Genomic DNA, 20815 nt, shown 5'->3' on the forward strand with positions numbered 1-20815 from the left:
TAAAACAATACCATTTACAATTGCTCCAGAGTGAATGAAATATGGAGATATACCAACTAAAAAGACATATTTGTAAACTATATACTGAATATCATGAAATGCTGAATAAGGAAATCAAAAAAGATCAATACATGTGATACACCACAGAAACAGACTTAAAAACAAAAATAACATAATCATCTCAATAGACGCAGAAAAAGCATTTAGCAAAATCCAGCATCCCTTTCTGATTAAAACACTCAGCAAACTTGGCATGTAAGAAACATACCTCAGTGCAATCCAAGCCATTTATGACAAACCCACAGCGAGCATATAACCATGGAAAAAAGTTGAAAGCATTCCCCATGAGAACTGGAACAAGACAAGGATGCCAACTCTTCCCACTTCTATTTAACATAGTCCTGGAAGTCCTAGTGAGAGCAATCAGACAGGAGAAAGAAACGAAGAGCATCCAAATCGGCAAAGAGGAAGTCAAAGTGTCGCTGTTTGCTGACAACATGATGACATACCTAGAAGAACCTAAAGACTTCCAAAAAGCTCCTGGAACTGATAAGTGAATTCAGCAAACCTTCAGGATACAAATTAATGTACACAAATCAGTAGCTCTTCTATACGCCAACATCGATCAAGCTGAGAATCAAATCAAGAACTCAACTCCTTTTACAATAGCTGGAATAAAAAATAAGATACTTATGAATATACCCAACTAAGGAGGTGAAAGAACTCTACAACAAAAACTGCAAAACACCGCTGAAAGAAATCATAGATGACAAACAAATGGATACACATCCCATGCTTACGGATGGGTAGAATCAATATTGCAAAAATGATCATACTGCCAAAAGCAACCTACAAACTCAATGCAATGCGCATCAAAATACCATAATTCTTCACAGGACTAGAACAAAACAATCCTAAAGTTCATATGGTACCAAAAAAAAAAAAAAAAAAAAACCTGATTAACCAAAACAAACCAAAAAACAAACATGAGAGCATCACATTACCTGACTTAAAAGTATAAGACCACAGTCACCAAAACAGCATGGTCCTGGTATAAAAATTGGCACATATACCAGTGGAACAGAACACAGAACCCAGAAATAAACCTAAATACTTACAGTCAATTGGGCTTTGACAAAGCAAACAAAAACAAAGAGTAAGGAAAGGACACCCTATACAACAAAAGGTCTTGGGATAATTGGCAAGCCCAATGTAACATAGGGGAAAGAAACTGGATTCTCATCTCTCACCTTATACAAAAATCAAGTCAAGATGGATCAAGGACTTAAATCTAAGTCCTGAAACTATAACAATTCTAGAAGATAACATTGAAAGAACACTTCTAGACATTGGCTTAGGCAAAGACTTCATGACCAAGAATCCAAAAGCAAATGCAACAAAAACAAAGATAAATAGATGGGACTTAATTAAACTACAGCACTTCTGCACAGCAAAAGAACAGTCAGCAAATAGACAAGCCACAGAGGGGGAGAAAACCTTAACAATCTACACATCTGACAAAGGACTAATATGCAGAATCTACAAGGAACTCAAACAAATTAGCAAGAAGACAATCTCATCAAAAAGTGAGCTAATGCTATGAATAGACAGTTTTCGAAAAGATATACAAATGGTCAACAAACATGAAAAAAAGCTCAACATCACTAATGGTCGGGGAAATGCAAATCCAAACCACAATGCGATACTGCCTTACTGCTGCAAGAATGGCCATAATAAAAAAATAAAATAAAAAATAGATTTTGGCATGGATATGGTGAAAAGGGAGCACTTCTACACTGCTGATGGGAATGTAAACTAGTACAACTATGGAAAACAGTGTGGAGATTCCTTAAAGAACTAAACTAAAAGTAGAACTACCATTTGATCCAGCAATCCCACTACTGGGTCTCTGCCCAGAGGAAAAGATGTCACTATATGAAAAAGATACTTGCACATGTATGTATATAGCAGCACAATTCACAATTGTGAAAATACGCAACAGCCCAGCCCATCAATCAATGAGGGGATAAAGAAACTGTGAGATATATATATACACATACACACACATATGCATATATATATACACGTGTGTATATGTAGTGTGTATATTATACACATACGTGTGTATATGTTATAACATGCACGTGTGTATATACACACACGTACACATATATACACGTGTGTATAACATACACATGTGTGTATAATATACATATGTGTGTATAATACACACAGACATGTATATACACAGATACACATATCTATTATATATACGTGTGTGTATATATTATACACACATGTACACGTGTGTGTATTATATACCCACATATACAAACATACGTGTATGTATATCCACCATATATATGTAAGATGGAATACTACTCAGCCAAAAAAGGAACAAATTAATGGTATTCACAGCAATCTATATGGAGCTGGAGACTATTCTTCTAAGCGAAATAATTCAGGAATGGAAAACCAAACATTTTATGTTCTCACTCATAAGTGGGAGCTAAGCTATGAGGATGCAAAAGCTTAGGAATGATGCAATGGACTTTGGGGACTTCAGGGAAAGGGTGGGAGGGGGGTGAGGGATAAAACACTACAAATTAGGTTCAGTGCATACTGCTCGAGTGATGGGTGCTCCAAAATCTTACAAATCACTAAAGAACTTATAATCAAATACCACCTCATTCCCCAAACCTATTGAAATAAAAAATTATAAATAAATAAATGGAGAGACACATTGTGTTCATGGACAGGAAAAGTTAGCATAGTAAATATGTTAATTCTCCCCCAATTGATCTACAGGTTTAGTGCAATTATTATCAAAATACCAGCAAGCTTCTTTGGAGACATGAACAAGCTTATTCTACAATTTATATGAAAGACACAGGTCCTATAATGGTTAAGCAGTCTTGACAAGGATAATAAAATGAGAGAAATCACTCCAGCTGAAATTAAGTCTTACTGTATAGCCACAGTCATCAAAGGAGAGTGGTACTAGCAAAAGTAAAGACATATTGACCAATAGAATGGAGTAGAAACTCAGAAATAGACTCAGGACATAATTTTTATATGAACTTTTTTATAACAGCCTTATTGAAAAATAACTTACCATAAATTTTAGCCTTTTAGGTATATAATTAGGTGTTTTCATTATATTCAGAGTATGCAGTCATCACCACTAATATTTAGAACAACTGCTTTTTGACAAAGGTGCATAAATCAGTGGACAAACTATCACCTTTTCAAGAAATCAGCCTTGATCTAAACTTCACATCTTATACAAAAATAACTCAAGTTAGATCATGGATTTAAATGTAAAACGGGAAACTATAACACTTTTAGAGATATTGAGAGAAAGTATTCAGAATGTACTACTAGAAAAATATTTCTTAGAATTAACAGCAAAAGCAGGGACAATGAAATTGATAAATTAAAGCTCATCAAATTTTAAAACTTTTGGTTCGTGAAAGAATTTGATAAAAGGATTAAAAGACAGGTGCAGACAAGAAAAAATTGCAATACCCGTATTTGACAAAGTACTAAACTTTAGAAGATATAAAAAACTCAAAACTCAGTATTTTACTAGAAAACCAAGTTCTATTAGAAAATGGTGAAAAGATATGGGAAAATATTTTATTGAAAAGATTATACCATTGGCATATGAGTACATGAAAAGTTGTACAACATGATTGGTCATTAGGGAAATTCAAAATGCAATAACCTTGAGATGTCAATAGACTCCCATCATGTTGGTTAAAATGAAAAATAGAGAAAACACCAAATGCTGGCAAGAATATATATAGAAACTGCATCACTCATATGTTGTTGGTGGCAATGTAAAATGATACAGTCTCCCAGGAAAACAGTTTGGCAGTTTCTTGTAAAACTAATTATGTAATCAACACATGATATAACAATTACACTAAGGCATTTTCAGAGAATTGAAAACTTAAGTTTTATGTTTAGATAAAAATCTGAACGTAAATGTTCATAGCAGCTTTATTTATAATAACCCAAAACTTGAAACAACACAGATGTTCTTCAAAGAGTGAATGTTGAAACAAACTGCGATACAAGCATACCATCAAATAATATTCAGAAACAGAAGTGAATAAACTATTAATAAATTCAGCAACTTCAATAAATCTACAGGGATTTATGCTGAGGGAAAAAATCCAGTACCAAAATGTATATTTGTATGATTCCATTTATATAACATCCTCAAAACTACAAAATTGTATAAATGGAGAAGCAGAGTAGTGGTTTCCAGGAATTGAGGAGAGTGTGGGTAAGGAAGGAAAGTTGGCATGGCTATAATAGGGCTACATGAAGGATTCTTTTGGTTATGGGACCATTCTGTTGAGACTGCATCAACATTGATATGCTAATTATGACATTAATACTACATTATGCAAGATGTTATCACTGGGTAACTTGCTATAAGGAACCTGTGATCTTTCTCTGTTATTTTTTACAAGAACGTGTGAATCTACATTTACGTCAAAACAAAATAATGTAGTGATACTACTAATAAAAACACAGAATGGGAAAAAATGCAAGTCCTCGTCTTTTCATTCTTTGAGTGCACAGTGAAATGAAGCTAAATAAACATATGTAAATGATCCCGAATAAAAATAAATCTAAGGTGAAATATGTACTAGAGTAACACAGACAATTCTGTGAAGCTATCAAGACACTGTAGTATCATGAAAACTGCACTGGAGCTTGAATGCAAGTTAGGAGTCATCATTTACAGACCAAGCAAGGTTGAGTCCCCTAGCCTCTTTGGAATTTGTCTTCTTCATGCGAAAGAATTGTATATCTTTATACTTCAGCTCATTAATTATCTGGGTAACACAAGCCAATATATATCTGAGTCCTAAACACCTGAATTTTCTATGGCAATGGTCAGGTAAGACAGAGTCAGGCATTCTCATGTACCCAGTCAGGAAGCTCCACCATCTTATACGTGCCACATCCGAAAAAATAGTTTGTATCACATGGGAAGAGAAGAAACCAAGCCTGGAGTATTGCATAACAGTTCCTAAAGACTTTTCCTCACAACTGGCACGCCTCACTCCAATCTCATTTCATTGGATAAAAAGCAAATCACAGTGCCATGACTAGCCCAAGGGCACAAACAACCTCAATCCCCTACCTGTCCTACCCTCAATGGATAGTGAAGTCTCACTGGAAATGATGGTGATGAGAAAGACAATTGAGATGCACTCCTCAAAAGAAAACAATATAGAAATAGAGTGACTCAATTCTAATCTATTTAGTATCTTATTTATCTTTAGTCTACAATAAGTAATTGCATATAGCTATCTGCTGATTTATAGCCATATGATTATATTGAGAGTAATTGTCTTTCTTCACTAAGCACAATTCATCACTTACTGACTAATTTTCTTTAGTTTCTCATTGTATACAAAACTTCCTGTATTAGTTGAAGATTCTCCAGAGACGCCGAACCAACAGGATATATGGTTTGTCTTTAAGCAACATGAGGGTTAGGAGTGCTGCTCAGTAATATTTATATACATGTTTTGACTCCCCCAAAACTTATCTATAATAGCCTACTGTTAAGAGGAAGTATTATTGATAACATAATGAATTAACACATATTTTGTATGTTATTATATACTGTATTTTTACAATAAAATAAACTAGGAATATTTATTCATTTATTTTATTTTATTTTATTTTTTGGAGATGGAGTATCGCTCTGTCGCCCAGGCTGGAGTGCAGTGGCGCCATCTCGGCTCACTGCAAGCTCTACCTCCCGAGTTCACGCCATTCTCCTGCTTCAGCCTCCCAGTAGCTGGGACTACAGGTGCCCGCCACCACGCCTGGTTATTTTTCGTATTTTTAGTGGAGACGGAGTTTCACCGTATTAGCCAGGATGGTCTCCGTTTCCTGACCTCGTGATCCACCCGCCTGGGCCTCCCAAAGTACTGGGATTACAGGCCTAAGCCACTGCGCCCAGCCTGGTAATATTTTTTTTAATATAACTATAAGAGAGAGAAAATATGCTTAATATTTATTAAGTGGAAGTGGCTCGTCATAAATGTCTTGTTTTCACTTTGAGTAGGCGGTGGAAGAGGAGGAGTTGCTCTTGCTGTCTTAGGAGTGGAGGAGGCAAAGAAAAGTCTGTATAAGTGGACCCTTGAAGTTCAAGGATCAACTATACACACATACACACACACAATCTCTATATATGCTACGTGTGTGTGTATATATATATATGTGTGTGTGAGCGCATATATATTCTATTGGGGAAGTTGGATCATGTGATTTTGAGGACTTAGAGGTCCCACTACAGATCATCTGCAATCTAAAGATGCTAGGATGGTGGTCGTGTGGCTCAGTTCAAGTCCCGAGACCTCAGAACTAGGGAAGCAGATGCTGTCTGTATTAATCTGTTTTCATGCTGCTGATAAAGACTTACCCGAGACTGAGCAATTTACAAAAGAAAGTTGTTTAATTGGACTCACAGTTCCACGTGGCTGGGGAAACCTCACAATCATCATTGAAGGCAAGGAGGAACAAGTCCCATCTTATGTAGATGGCAGCAGGCAAAGAGAGCTTGTGCAGGAAAAGTATGCCTTATAAAGCCATCAGATCTTGTGAGACTTATTCATTATCACAAGAACAGCACGGGAAAGACCTGCCCCCATGATTCAATTATTTCCCACCAGGTCCCTCCCACAACACATGAGAATTACTGGAGTACCTTTCAAGATGAGATTTGGGTGGGGACACAGCCAAACCATATAATTCGCCCCAGGCCCCTCCAAATCTGATGTCCTCACATTTCAAAACCAATTATACCTTCACAACAGTCTCCCCAAAGTCAACTCATTTCAGTATTAACCCAAAAGTCCATAGTCCAAAGTCTCATCTGAAACAAGGCAAGTCCCTTCCTCGTATAAGCGTGTTAAATCAACATCAAGTTAGTTGCTTCCTAGATACGATGCGGGATACAGGTATTGGGTAAATACAGCCATTTTAAATGAGAGAAATTAGCCAAAACAAAGGGGCTATGGGCCCTATGCAAACCCAAAATCCAGCAGAGCAGTCAAATCTTAAAAGGTCCAAAATAATTTCCTTTGACTCCATGTCTCCCCTTCAGGTCACACTGATGCAAGAGGTGGGCTCCCACAGTCTTGGGTAGTTCTGCCCCTGTAGCTTTGCAGGGTATAGCCCGGCTTCTGGTTGCTTTCATGGGCTGGCGTTGAGTGTCTGTGGCTTTTCCAGGTGCATGTTGCAGGCTGTCAGTGGATCTACTGTTCCAGGGTCTGGAGGACAGCGGCTGTCTTCTCACAGTTCCACTAGGTGGTGCCCCAGCAGGGATTCTGTGTGGGGGCTCCGACCCCACATTTCCCTTCAACACTGCCTTTGCAGAGGTTCTCCATGAGAGTCCTACCCCTGCAACAAACATCTACCTGGGCATCCAGGTATTTCTGTACATCCTCTGAAATCTAGGTAGAGGTTCCCAAACCCCAGTTCTTGACTTCTGTGCACTCACAGGCTCAACACCTTGTGGCAGCTGCCAAGGCTTGGGGCCTGCACCCTCTGAAGCCACTTCCCAAGCTCTGTGTTGGCCCCTTTCAGCCACACCTAGAGTAGCTGGAACTCAGGGTGCCAAGTCCCTAGGCTGCACACAGCATGGGGACCCTGGGCCCAGCCCAAAAAATTACCTTTTCCTCCTTTGCCTCTAGGCCTTTGACGGGAGGGGCTGCCCGGAAGACTCTGACATGCCTTGGAGACATTTTTCCCTTTGTCTTGGGGATTAACATTTGGCTCCTCATTACTTACGCAATTTCTGCAGCTGGCTTGAATTTCTTCTCAGAAAATGAGGTTTTCTTTTCTATCGCATTGTCAGACTGCAGATTTTCCAAATCTTTATGCCCTTCTTCCCTTATAAAACTGAATGCCTTTAACAACACCCAAGTCACATTTTAATGCTTTGCTGCTCAGAAATTTCTTCCACCAGATACCCTAAATCATCTCTCTCAAGTTCAAAGTTTCAAAAATTTCTAGGGCAGGGGCAAAGTGCCGCAGGTCTCTTTGCTAAAACATAGCAAGAGTCACCTTTACTTCAGTTCCCAACAAGTTCCTCATCTCCATTTGAGACCACCTCAGCCCGGACTTTATTGTCTGTATCACTTTCAGCATATTGGGCAAAGCCATTCAAAAAGTCTCTAGGAAGTTCCAAACTTTCCCACATTTTCCTGTCTTCTTCTGAGCCCTCCAAACTGTTCCAACCTCTGCCTGTTACCCAAAGTTGCTTCCACATTTTTAGGTATCTTTACAGCAGTGCCCCGTTCTACTGGTACCGATCTACTGTATTAATCCACTTTTACACTGCTGATAAAGGCATACCCAAGACTGAGCAATTTACAAAAGAAAGAGGTTTAATTGGACTTACAGTCCCACATGACTGGGGAAGCCTCACAATCGTTGCAGAAGGCAAGAAGGAGCAAGTCACATCTTACATGGATGGCAGGCAAAAAGAGCTTGTGCAGGAAAAGTATGCCTTATGAAGCCTTAAGGTTTTGTGAGACTTATTCGCTATCACAAGAACAGCGTGGGAAAGACCTGCCCCCGATTCAATTATCTTCCCCCAGTTCCCTCCCACAAAATGTGGGAATTATGGGAGTACGCTTCAAGATGAGATTTAGGTGGAGACACAGAGCCAAACCATATTATTGTCACTCTCAGTTTGAGATCGAAGGCCTGAGAAATCCATGGTGGGGCATCTTTTTGTTAAGTCCTGGAGTCCAAAGGCTGGACTTGTAATGTTCAAGAGGAGAAGAAGAGCATGTTCCAGCTCCAAAATCGACAGAAAGAAAAAATATTCTCCTCTGTTTTTTTGTTCTATCCAGTCCCTCAGCCAACTGGATGGTGCCCATCTACATTGAGGGCAGATTTTCCTTACTAATTCTACTGACTAAAATGTCAGTCTCCTCTGGAAAGACCCTCACAAAATAATGCCTTGTGAGTTTTGTAGATATTTTTTATTCTGCTCAAGTTGACAAGCAAAATTAACCGTTACAGCCCCCACTGCTCATCAAGCCTTCATCATCCACCAATATTTTTGGACTAAATCTCCGTATCTGCTATGCAAACTACTCATCTGACAGTGGCAGGATTTGACACTCTCAGAACTATTAATATTTTTGGCTAGGTAAATATTTGTCTTGGGTGCATTTCTGTGCATTGGAACACATTTAATGGCATTCCTGGGATCCACCCTATAGGTGCCAGTTACTAATTCCCACCAGTTGTGACAACCAAAAATATCTCCAACATTACCAAAAGTCCTTTGGGAGACTAACTTTCTGCACATTCTCACATCTACTGAGAACCACTGCGTTATAGGTTGTGAACATCCCAGATCCTTTCCTTCTTCTCCATTGCTATTTGAAAGCCTTCTTTTCGAAAGGGCTATCTGGAAGTTCATCTTCTCTGAGTAGATACTAAGATCTGTCTCGTTCCGTTTCTTTTCTCGTAAGAAAATTTCAATTTGTAATATATTTGATAGTTTATAAGATGCTTTCACTTGTTCTATTTATTATGATACAAAAATTCTAGGAGATCTGAAAGATAGAAATATAAAACTTTGACAAATAAGCCAGATCTCAGAGAGGTTAAGGGACTACACTAATATCACTCAAACTGTAAGTGACAAACTGCTTGGTAACCTGCCACCAGAACATGCACAGTATGGATGCCCTGCTAACTCAATGGAATGTCTTTGTTCTTCTAGTGTATCCCTTACCTTAGCCTTATTTTCATGGAGAAATTTTTATGAATATTTATCCTGCTTCCATTACATTCATTCCTAAATTTCCTCGGCATCTTTTGCTTTTTATACAAAATTTTTATCTAATATTAAAAAGTTTATATTTATTGACTTTTTATTTTGGGCCAGGCAGACATTGTAAGACAATTCAGTTGCCATAGCAGAAACCTTATGACTTAACAAATCACTGCTAATAACCTTATTTTAACAAATGAGGAAACAGCTTTTGAGGCTGAGTTGCGTCAAACCATGGGGTAAGTAGTTGATAGCATCTGAAATATGGTCAGGGTTGACTGAAGTGTGGTCCAGGCTGATTGACCATTATCACTGAACAACACGGTTTTTACAACTGTATTGCATTAATTCAATTTCTGTAGCATTAATTTGGGCATGATTGCATAAGGCCAGAGCATGGCCAAGTGACTCCCACACAGGTGAGTGCAGCCCTTCATAATGCGGCCGACTTCCCAGGTCGTGGGTAGTTGCCATGTTCCCATAGGCACTCTCAGGCTTGTCAGTCTGTGGCTCTTCTACGGCACTTTTCTTTTAAATTTTTCTCTGGGGATGTAATGAAACTCAATCTCTAGAAAAATCAGGCAAAATAAACAAAAAATGCATTATCAGAAATATACATTAGAATATAATTTGAAACCATTAGTATTGCCCGGGTATATGCTGCTGTACTTCCACTTATTATGGAAGGAGAGCTGTCCTGCTGGAGGTGAGGTGTTTGTAATTTAGGAATCTGCCCTAGGTCCCCTGAAACCCTTTGAGCAAGGGGTCACTTGCTCTGCCCTGGATTATGTGAAGAGATTTATTCTCCATCTAAGCTCCTGGCAATCTGCATTACATAAAGATTCCATATTCTACAAACAAGTTGGAATTACTAATTTAGCAAAATTAAGATGTTCCTCTGACCTCAAAATAATATGAAGTCATTCTGTCCGACATGGCACAATAGCCAAAAAAGAATATTTGGAATTAGAACTTTCCTGAAAGAGTAATTTCATTAACAGTTGTGGTAATTATAGATGTTTATTTTACAAGGTAGAATTGACCCAATATATTGGAAACAGTTAAAAATACAATTCAGAAGCTAAAAATTTCTCTGAAGACTTGAGTTTTATTCCACAGTTGCCAGATCCAGATGATTTGATATTTCCATGTTATTTACCCGCTCTGTGACTCAGTTTCCTTTTTTTGTTAAATAGAAATTCTTGTCCATTTTGCATATGCGACAGAAATACAGTTAGAATCAATGAGGCAGAAGAGAATCTGTACTTTGATTTCTAAAATGCCCTTTCTGCTCTGATGGAACTAGCTGAACAATCTCAAAGTTTCTTTACAGTGTAGATTAACCCACAACCCAGGGCTGTGTGTCTGGGCCAGAAGCTCCGGGCTGGTGTTAAGTGTTCCTTCTTCCCTTCACTCTATCAGAGGATCTGTGAATTTGTTCACAGAGGAAAGTTCTGCAGGACGGGGAGATGAAGAGCCTCCTTTTCTCAGGCTCTGCTCCCCCAGTCTCTTTCCCTCTCCCATATTCCTCAAGGGCTGCCTCAGACCTTGCATCCAGGGCCCTAGAGCAAGGCACTTTCCAGTCCGGTGCGGTGGCTGCTTGCAGCACACAGGTGGCGATAGAGGACCAAGCTGAAGCCGGTGGCCTTTGCTGTTCCATTTTCACGAGTCTGGCTCTAAGAGCTCCAGGGCAGCCACTGTGGTGAGGAGAGTCTGGATACGCTGATCTGGACGCTGAGCCACGCTAACTGAAGATGAGAGCCACATGCTCATGCCAGGCCAACCTGGAGTAGGTCTTGCACAAATAGCTCCTCTAGGGCACAGTCGGAGGCCAAGAGACAGGCTGAGTCAACTCTGCTGCTGTTGCTTCAGTGAATGTTTCTTTTCTTTTCTCCATATTATTATTTGCCTCCACCTCTGTGTACAAATAATTTGTAACTTTACTGCATTTCCATATCCCTCTAAGACATCATAGCCTTTTTCAGGGATCTGCCTGTTAAAGAATAAGGAAAGGAAGAAAGGAGGGAGGGAGGGAAATGACTATGCATTTATTCATTCTCTTATTTAAAAACACGTACTAAATAAATAATACAGGTTAGCAGGTCAATTTTTAGAAAACATTAAGAGTAAATCCAAATAAACCTTGGCAACCTATTGTCTACAAAAGTCAAATGTCTTGTCAAGGAATGGGATGAACATCAAATTCAGAACAGTGGGTACCTCTGTCTCCATCCTGTCTCACAGATGATGTACTATCCTCCCCGTGACACTAAGCATCTCTCCAAGTGTCTCATCCCAGTGTTCTGCTATGTGCCTGTAAGCAGTAGCCTCTGCTATTTTACTGTGCTTCTCTGCCCACAGTACCTGGAAAATAGTTTACCCTAAATGTCAGCAATAATGTCATCTCCTCTGTGGAAAACAACAATAACAACATTTTTTCTAGTACAAGTTATTTTCTTCTTCATAACATTCATAAATCCCACACAAATAATTATATGGCCATAGTGGATTGAATTCTTGGTGTTAATTCATTGCTCTCTTGTAGTAACGTTGTACATGTATAGCCTTCCCACAATGGGTGCTGTGTGTTTCCCAGTGTTTAGCCCGCGTGACTTGCTTTTTCCAATAGGAAGTTAGCAAGATTTGACATAACTGGAGTCTTGAAATGTGCTGTGTCACGGGGCCTGTCCTCTTGTGCTCTGTCCTAACCATGAGCTGACATACCCTGTCAGCTGTGTAGCTGCTGTGCCTTCGTCGCAGTTCTCAGAACTAGACACGTCAAGCGTACTCTAGCCTGACCTGCAGTCCAGAGACAAGCACGGCTGAATCCAGCCCGAATTAGCTAAACCCCAGCTAATTCACACACTGAGGCGAGAACAAAGTAAATGTATGTGTAGTAATTTTTTGATAGTTTGAGACTGTGTTTATTGAATTGGCATTACTGTGGCAACACCTAACTGATGAAATGTCCTCTATTGATTGGGAGTTCAAAGTCAATACCTTCTTTACCCATATATTACTAAAGGTTTACTGATTGAACTAAAAAATAATTATGCTCCTATTGTGACAGATTTAAAAGATCAGGAATAAGTGTTAAGCCTTCAAGAATCTTGGTGTTCAAGTAGGACAGGCAGGGCGTATATGTAAATAGCTAAGCTATGAAGAAGAATGTGATGTGATGTGTCATGAGACTTCTCCCAGGGAAGTTTTGTAACTGGGAACAAGACAGTACTTCCTTTTGAGGAAAGAAAAAGGAAGTTTTCATGATTGTGTGAGAACAGTCACACAAGTGCAAACTGGAGATTTGAAGGTACACAGAATTTTAGTAGTCAGAAATAAAGTGGAATTTGTAAAGAAATGGGAACAGGCATTCTGGAAAAATAGACAAGGTCCTATAGACAGGTACCTGAAGAAGCTCAAGGATAGGAACCATGAGAATTTCACTTGTGCTAGTGTGTAGAAAAAATAAAAGTTACTGTCATGAAATAGGGAGAGAAAAATTTATTGACAATCATAGACTCTTTAATTTTATACCAAGAAACTTTTATTTTCTTCATTAGGAAATGGGGGGCTTTGGGATTTTCTGGGTGACCTTGGACCAACCGAGTTCTCCAGCCTTTCTCACTTGTAATTCTCAAGGGTAACTGCAGAATGTGCTGATGTTGCAATATTCTGAGATAGAGACTGACTGAATGGAACAACCCAGGCCCCGCTCTTGTCCCTGTAGAAACAGAACATACGTCAACATTTTAGCTCAGTGGTCCTCTTTTCCTCAGGGTATAAAACCCAGGCGAGCTGCCTTTCAGCGTCCTTTCGCTGTGGTGCAGGCAGGGCCAGAGGCAGACAAGACTCCATCTACCCTGGGCAGGTTCCAGAGCTATGGAGAATCGGTTTGCTAGGAAGCCTAGGCTTCTGCTGTCTTTTGCTGCCTACCTGGGAGTGATAAAGTTGCTTCGTTTAACTTGTTTTGTGAGTGTTCAGTCCCAATGGTTTCACGCAAGTACTAGAGACTGCAGCCCAAGAAGCAGCAGGCTGAAGTAGTGATCTTGCTTTGTAGGAGCCATCGCAGGCCTTGCAGGACTTATACTGCAGGTTTCTGAAAGGTGAGTTAACTCATTCATTATGTATTAAGATAAAAGAGTTTTATGCATGATACATTAGGCTAAAATGCTGTGTAGCAAGTAGAACAAAAATACAAATTCAAAAAGATAAAAATATACACAATTCTTAAGAATTAAAGAAGAGCCTATTCACATATATTTTAAGTGAATAGTTACGGATAGGAAATTATTACAGTGTTTAGAGTCTATTGGATGCATTTTAAGAAGAAGTATAACAGTTTTATTTTAAAAAATGTCAACTTTTACAGGGTTGGATGTTACATCTATGCAACTAATTAAACTGAAGTAGAAACATTTTAGATGCAAACTTTAAATGTGTAAGAAAGTACAACATTTATCAAAATTTTAAGAGGGAGTAGAACAAAAAGGTTTCAATATCACCCTTGTCTTGATTCACGAAGGGATAAAATTACATGAAAATATTTTCCTTGTCTTATAAATTTTGGAAATGCTATCTGAACAATTCACCACATTTTCCAATGTACATTAGCCTTTTTAAGGTTGTGGAAGTCACTATATTTAGTTGATCACTAAGTTTCTCCTCACTTTCTTTTCAGATTATGTTTATTTATATGCAGTACAGGGGATTTTCTGGAAACACAACCCAGGAAAACAGTAGCGTATGGGCCAACAATTACTTAATTTGGCTACTTTTTATATATGAATGAAAACTGCCTTGATAATTTGAGGAGAAAATAAATCTCTCTGACTCCTATCATTCTTAACAATTAATTACAATCCTAGAAATATTGGTTAATAGAATTCTGGAATTTCGAAAGCCTAGTCAAAATGGGTTCCATTAAATGGAAACAGAAGCCACATGATTTCGAGTCCAACATTAAGGTTAATTTGATGACCAAGCAGGATGCAGAGGATAATGATTGAGGCAAAGAGGCAGGACAAAGTTCCTGCAAATCGGTTGAGAGATAATGGTTTGAGATAAAAAGTGGTTTTGGAGGAGCAACTAAAAATTAAGAATCTTATTTGGGTCACTAATATTTGTAAATGTATTATATAATTTTTTTCCAGCTGGCTTATAATACTCTTAAGAGCTGAGATAATTTTGTTTCCTTATAGTCCAAGACTTCAGTTGTTGGTTAACTATTTTCTAGTTAATAGTGCTGACATTTAATTTCAGAACTATTTCTATAATGAAGGATATATAAATTATATGTGCATGATTAAATATGAAATATTGTCTCAAACTATTCCTTGAAGTTTTATTTTTAAAAAAATAGAACCACAGAAATATATAGATGTGAAAAATTATCAGTAAGAGAACAAGATACACATATTAAGAGGAAATAAAGAAAATTCGGGAACATAAGAACATTTAATAATGTCTGATTAGTGCTTTTGGAAATATTCAAGATGATACTGTATATAGTAAGTTAAAATTTTAAAAAAATAAGTAATAAAAATCAACAGAGAATGAGAAAGAGTTTTGGAAATGTTGATGATGACGTGCTGATTGAACCTGGTGAGCAGTAGCAGGTAGTCTAGACATATTGGTAAGATATTTATTTGTCTGTAGACGGTGGATAGTAAATCCCATAAAAACCTAAGGGCCTTCCATCACAGTGAAATTTCTGAGGATACAGTGGTTTGGGCTATGTCAAGATATTTGTTCTTTGTTGAAGGATAAATTGTTACTTCTGGCCTCTCCTACAACCAAAAGAATATACAACATCTGGGGAACCGTTGTGGATTTTGGAGGCAACATATTCCTCATTGGGGTGTGCTGCCCTGTCCCATTTACAAATGCATCAAAAAAAGTTTTGAATGGGGCCCTATGGAAACTTGATATAAGACAGAGCTAGATAGACTCTATTGGGGCCATATGATCGAGAAGATTAAATAGTGCTGAAAGCATCAGGGGCAGTTAGAGATGTTGTTTGGAGCCTTTGTCAGGCCCCCACCAATAAATCAAAGTGCAACCCTTCAGATTTTGGAGAAAAGCCCTCGATCCTTGGAGGGTTATCCTGTCTGAGTGGATAACTCCTTTTCTTCTGATAGAGCTTTTGGCTTGCTCCTGAGCTTTAGTGACCACTGGACACCTAGCCACGAGCCACCAAGTTACCAGACAATCTGAGCTGCCCTTCATAAACTGGGTTGTCTAAGCCACTAAGCTTTAAAGTTGGGTGTGCACAGCAGCACTGCATGAGCACTCCAGCAGTCCCTGAGGTAACAATTCAGTTATATGAGGAAATGGCACAAACTCCTGTGACCTCAGCTTATGCTATATTGTCCTCTCTCTCCCATGCACTTAGTATGGCCTCACGAGGAGTTCCCTACAGTTAACAGAGGAACAGAATACACGGACCTGGTTTACAGATGGCCCTGCATGATGTGCAAGCACACTGAAAAGTGGTGCCCTTTTCTGGGACATCCCGAAGGGCAGTAGTGAAGGAAAATCCTCCCAGTTGGTTGAACTTTGAGCAGTGCACCTGGCTTTTTTTTTTTCCCCCCTCTCAAAAGACAAATAGCTGGAGTTATGACTCTGATGTTGGGGAGAAGAGGAAAAAAAAAAAATCCAAGCAATTCCAAGGTGGACCTTGAATTTGTCCACCTAAAAGAGGCACAGAATCTGACTTTTGGAAAAGTACAGCAACACTGAGAAGGAATGAGCAGAAATGACAAAAGCGACCCTGAGAGATCCAGACAGAGTAACAAGAATGTCTACTCCGAGTACAATTCTTATTGTGTATACTTTTTAATGGAACATAATCTATAGGACTTAATCTATCAAACAGTACAAACGGAGCTAACTGAGTTCACATAATCTCTGTATCACATACCAAATTCCCAAACATGTGTGGATCCATTTATCTACTTGCCTTTTGTTGTACCAAATGCCATATCATTCACTGGCATAGGATTAAAAAGTCTGATAGCATACTTGTCAGCAACATATTCTTCATCTTTAAAATTATCTTCTCAGTTCTTTAGCCTTTAATTTTTCATATGAATGCCAAAATCAACTTTTCAATTTCCATGGGCAAATGTTGTTAGAATTTTAATGGGAATAGCATTGAACTTGTAGATTAATTGACATCTTTATAACATTGAGCCTTCCTATTCCTACACATTGCATATTGCTTTACTTATACAAGTCTTTTATTTTTCTCAAATTCTGTCATCTTCTCTAAGAACATCTTGTTTATACCTGATCAGACGGGTCTCTAAGAACTTCATAGTTACCGTTTGGTTGCCATTTTAAATAGAATGTATTTTCTGTTATTACACTTTTGTTTTCTTTGCGCTCTTGCATAGAGATGTTATTAATTTTTATATGTTGACTATATATGGCAATCCTGCCTAACACTATGAGTTCTAATAGTTTTTAGATTCTAACAAATTGTCAACATAAATAACTATATTATCTGCACATAAAAGAATGTAATTTCTTCCCATTTTTATGACTTATTTTTCTTTGTTGTCTTATTTTCTTGACTAACATTTCAACTGCAACATCACCCTGCAGAGATAATAGGTGTCTTCTCTGTCTGACTTTAATGGGATCATTTCTAAAGTTTTCTTAAATTGATATCTTGTTTGCTGTAAATTCTTAATAAATACACTTTTCCAAAGTTTAAAGTTAAATAGATTTAGGCTTTTTCCTTCTATTCCCACTTTGCTAACAATAAATGTTACTGTGAATGAATGTTGAGATTTAGATTGTTGAAAACTGAATTACTTTTATGCATATATTGAAATAATTTTATAACTATTCCTCAAATGTATGTTAAGGTGGTTTTACTTTAATATATTTTAAAATATTAAACTACTATTTTTTATTCTTTGGTTAATCTTACCTGGTATCTTTATGCAATTTATATGATTATTTACTAATTTGCTATTATGGTTTAAATAAAAAATATAATTGCCCTTTTTTGATAAAACTTATCTTGAAGGATAAAAAACATACAGAAAATTATACAAATTATTAGTTTATATACATCTCATTGAATTTTCACAAAGAGGATAAACCCATGCAGTCATCACCTGGGTCAAAAAACAGAATATAACCAGGACCCCAAGAGCTTTTTTTGGTTTTCATTCCATTTACTGTCCTGCTCAAGGGTAATCACTATGCTGATTGTTAACATCCTGAATTAGTTTTGCCTTCTTTTTTAATGTAATACAAATAGAATAATAGTGCATGTTTTATTTTATGTCTATCTTCTGTTTGTCTATATTTCTAAGATTTAGTTATTCTACTTTGAAGATATAATGTGTTCACTCTTATTTTTTATGAATATATATTGAATCATTTTATTGCGATTTACTCACTCTGTTTATTCTCCTATGACAAACATTTAAATTGTGTCTGCTTTTTGGCCATTACTTATCTATGAATATTGCTTCTGTATTCCTCTTTTCCAATTAAGGTAATGTTTGTACGGTAAGGTGCACAGATCTCGTGTATAAATCAAATGAGTTTTACAAATATGCACCCCCTGTAATCAATACCCAATCCAGATATAGTACATATCAATCACTGCTGAAAGTTCCTTTGCTTACTTCTTCAATCAATTCCCCTCCTTATGGACAGCCACTACTCTCTTATCTATCCCTATAGATCAGTGTATCTTTATTTGGACTTCTATAAATAAAATCAGAGTAGCTACATTTTTTGCCTGTCTTCTTTCATTCATTATAATGCTTTGGGGGCTCATTCCTCTTGTTTAATACACAGTTGCTCATTGTTTTTCCATTGCTAAGTTACATTCCGTTGTATGAATAATCAATTTGCTTATCCATTCTATACTTCATGGACAAGTGTAGAATGGGTTGTTTGATTTTTTGGCTATTATGTGAAATAAGCCACTATCAAAATTCTGTGTGTGTGTGTGTGTGTGTGTGTGTGTGTGTGACAGAGAGAGAGAGATTTTTTGGAAATATGCTTCCATTACTCTTTAATAAATTTGGGAGAGAAATGTCTGTGTTAAGGGTGACTGTATATAAAGTTTAACTTTATATGAAAGTTCAGTTTTCCCAAGTAGTTGTATCTTATTATACTGCCATAAATAATTTCTGAAATTTCAAGATATTTTATATCTGTACCAACATTTGCTGATGTCAGTTTTTTGAATTTTATTCTTTATAATAGATGTGAAAGGGTAAAGCATTTTAATTTGAATTTGAATCCTCTTGAATACTAATGTTGTTAAACATCTTTTTAAGTTCTTTCAATTCTTACATTTTTTATTATAAAATGTCTGTTTTAGTTTTTTGACCATTTTTATTTGGGGATTAGTTATTACATTGTTGACTTGTAAGAGTTTTTGTTTCATATGTTTTGAGTATAAGTTCTCAGATGTATGCATTAGAAATATTTTGCTGGATTTTAATAAATAATTTTTTCGATTTTTAAGATTTAATTTATTATGTCTTTTCTTATATGACTAGGGTATCTTCAGTTGGTTCTCAGAAATATTTGTCAATCCAAAGTCATAAATATATTTCACAATGTTGTATAGTAGAATGTTTACAACTTCAATTTTTACATGTAGACTTATAATCCTTCTCAGATTACATTTGAGAACAGGGTAGAGCAAATGTTAAGGTTCATTATTTTTCATACATTTATTTAGTTGTTCAATATCAGACATCGAAAACACTTTCTATCCCCAATTGATTTATCTTGGCACATTTGTTGAAAGTAAATTGGCCTCAGTGTAAATCTGTTGGGGAACTCCCTACTGTGTTCCACTAAGCTTTATTTCTATCCTTACATTAAACCACCTTGTCTTCATTGCTGTAACTTTGTAGTAAGTCTTGCAATCAGGTGGTACGAGGCGTCCTAAATGTATTCTTTTTTTTTTTTTTTACATTGTTTTGCCTATTCTATGTTCTTTGTATTTTCCTATGAATTTTAGAATTGCCTTGTTAATTACCATCAAATCCAAAACAAGTACACCAAAGAACCAAACAGAACATTGCAAAGTGTTGATGGAATTGCACTAAATTTAGGGAGAATTGCATCTTTAATATATCTCTTTGTTTAGGTCTTTTCAGTTACTCTAAATGTTTTGTTGTTTTTCATGTGGAAGCCTTACAAGATTTGTTAAATAAATTTTAAGAACTTTATGCTTTTTTTGATCTTCTGGTGTATTTGTTTTGTTTTTTAATTCTCTGCTAATAGTGTGAAGGTATAAAGTCAACTTTTAAAATTCTTTTAGAGTGCATGCAGAATGTCTCATTTTTTTTCCTGCTAATTTTAACAACTTTGTTGTGCAAAATTGGCACACAATAAACTGCTTTACATAAAATATATAATTTGATAAGTTTTAATATATGTTTATATCTGTGAAACAGTTGCCAGAATGTGTTACCTCTAAAAGTTTTCACATTTACCTTCCATTTTCTGACTCTCTTCCCTGCCTGTGTCACTACCTCTCATCCTCAGATAACCACTAATCTGCTTGTTGTACTTCCTACAATTTCATATGAATGGAGTCATACAGTAGGTATGCTTTTTTAGTCTTGCTTCTCTCAGTCATCTGAATTATTTTGAGGTTCATCCATGTTACTGCACATGTCATTAGATTCATCCTTTAGATTGCTAAGTGGTATTTTGTTGTGCAAGTATACCGCAATTCATTTAATCATTGAGCTGTTGATGAACATGTGGTGTGTTTCCAGTTTCTGGCAATAGGAGATAAAGCCTCTATGTTCATTCGTGTAGAAGTCTTTGCATGAGCATATGCTGTAATTTCTCTTGGGTAAATACTTAGAAGTGGAATAAGTGGATCTCATTCAAGATATTTGTTTAACTTTTTTTTTTTTTTTTAAAGAAACAGCTTAGTTGTTTTCTAAAGTAGTTATAGCATTCAACATTCATACCAATAGTTTGTGA

Source organism: Macaca fascicularis, chromosome 12 (assembly GCF_037993035.2).
Source record: "Macaca fascicularis isolate 582-1 chromosome 12, T2T-MFA8v1.1".
Classification (NCBI taxonomy): Eukaryota; Metazoa; Chordata; class Mammalia; order Primates; family Cercopithecidae; genus Macaca; species Macaca fascicularis.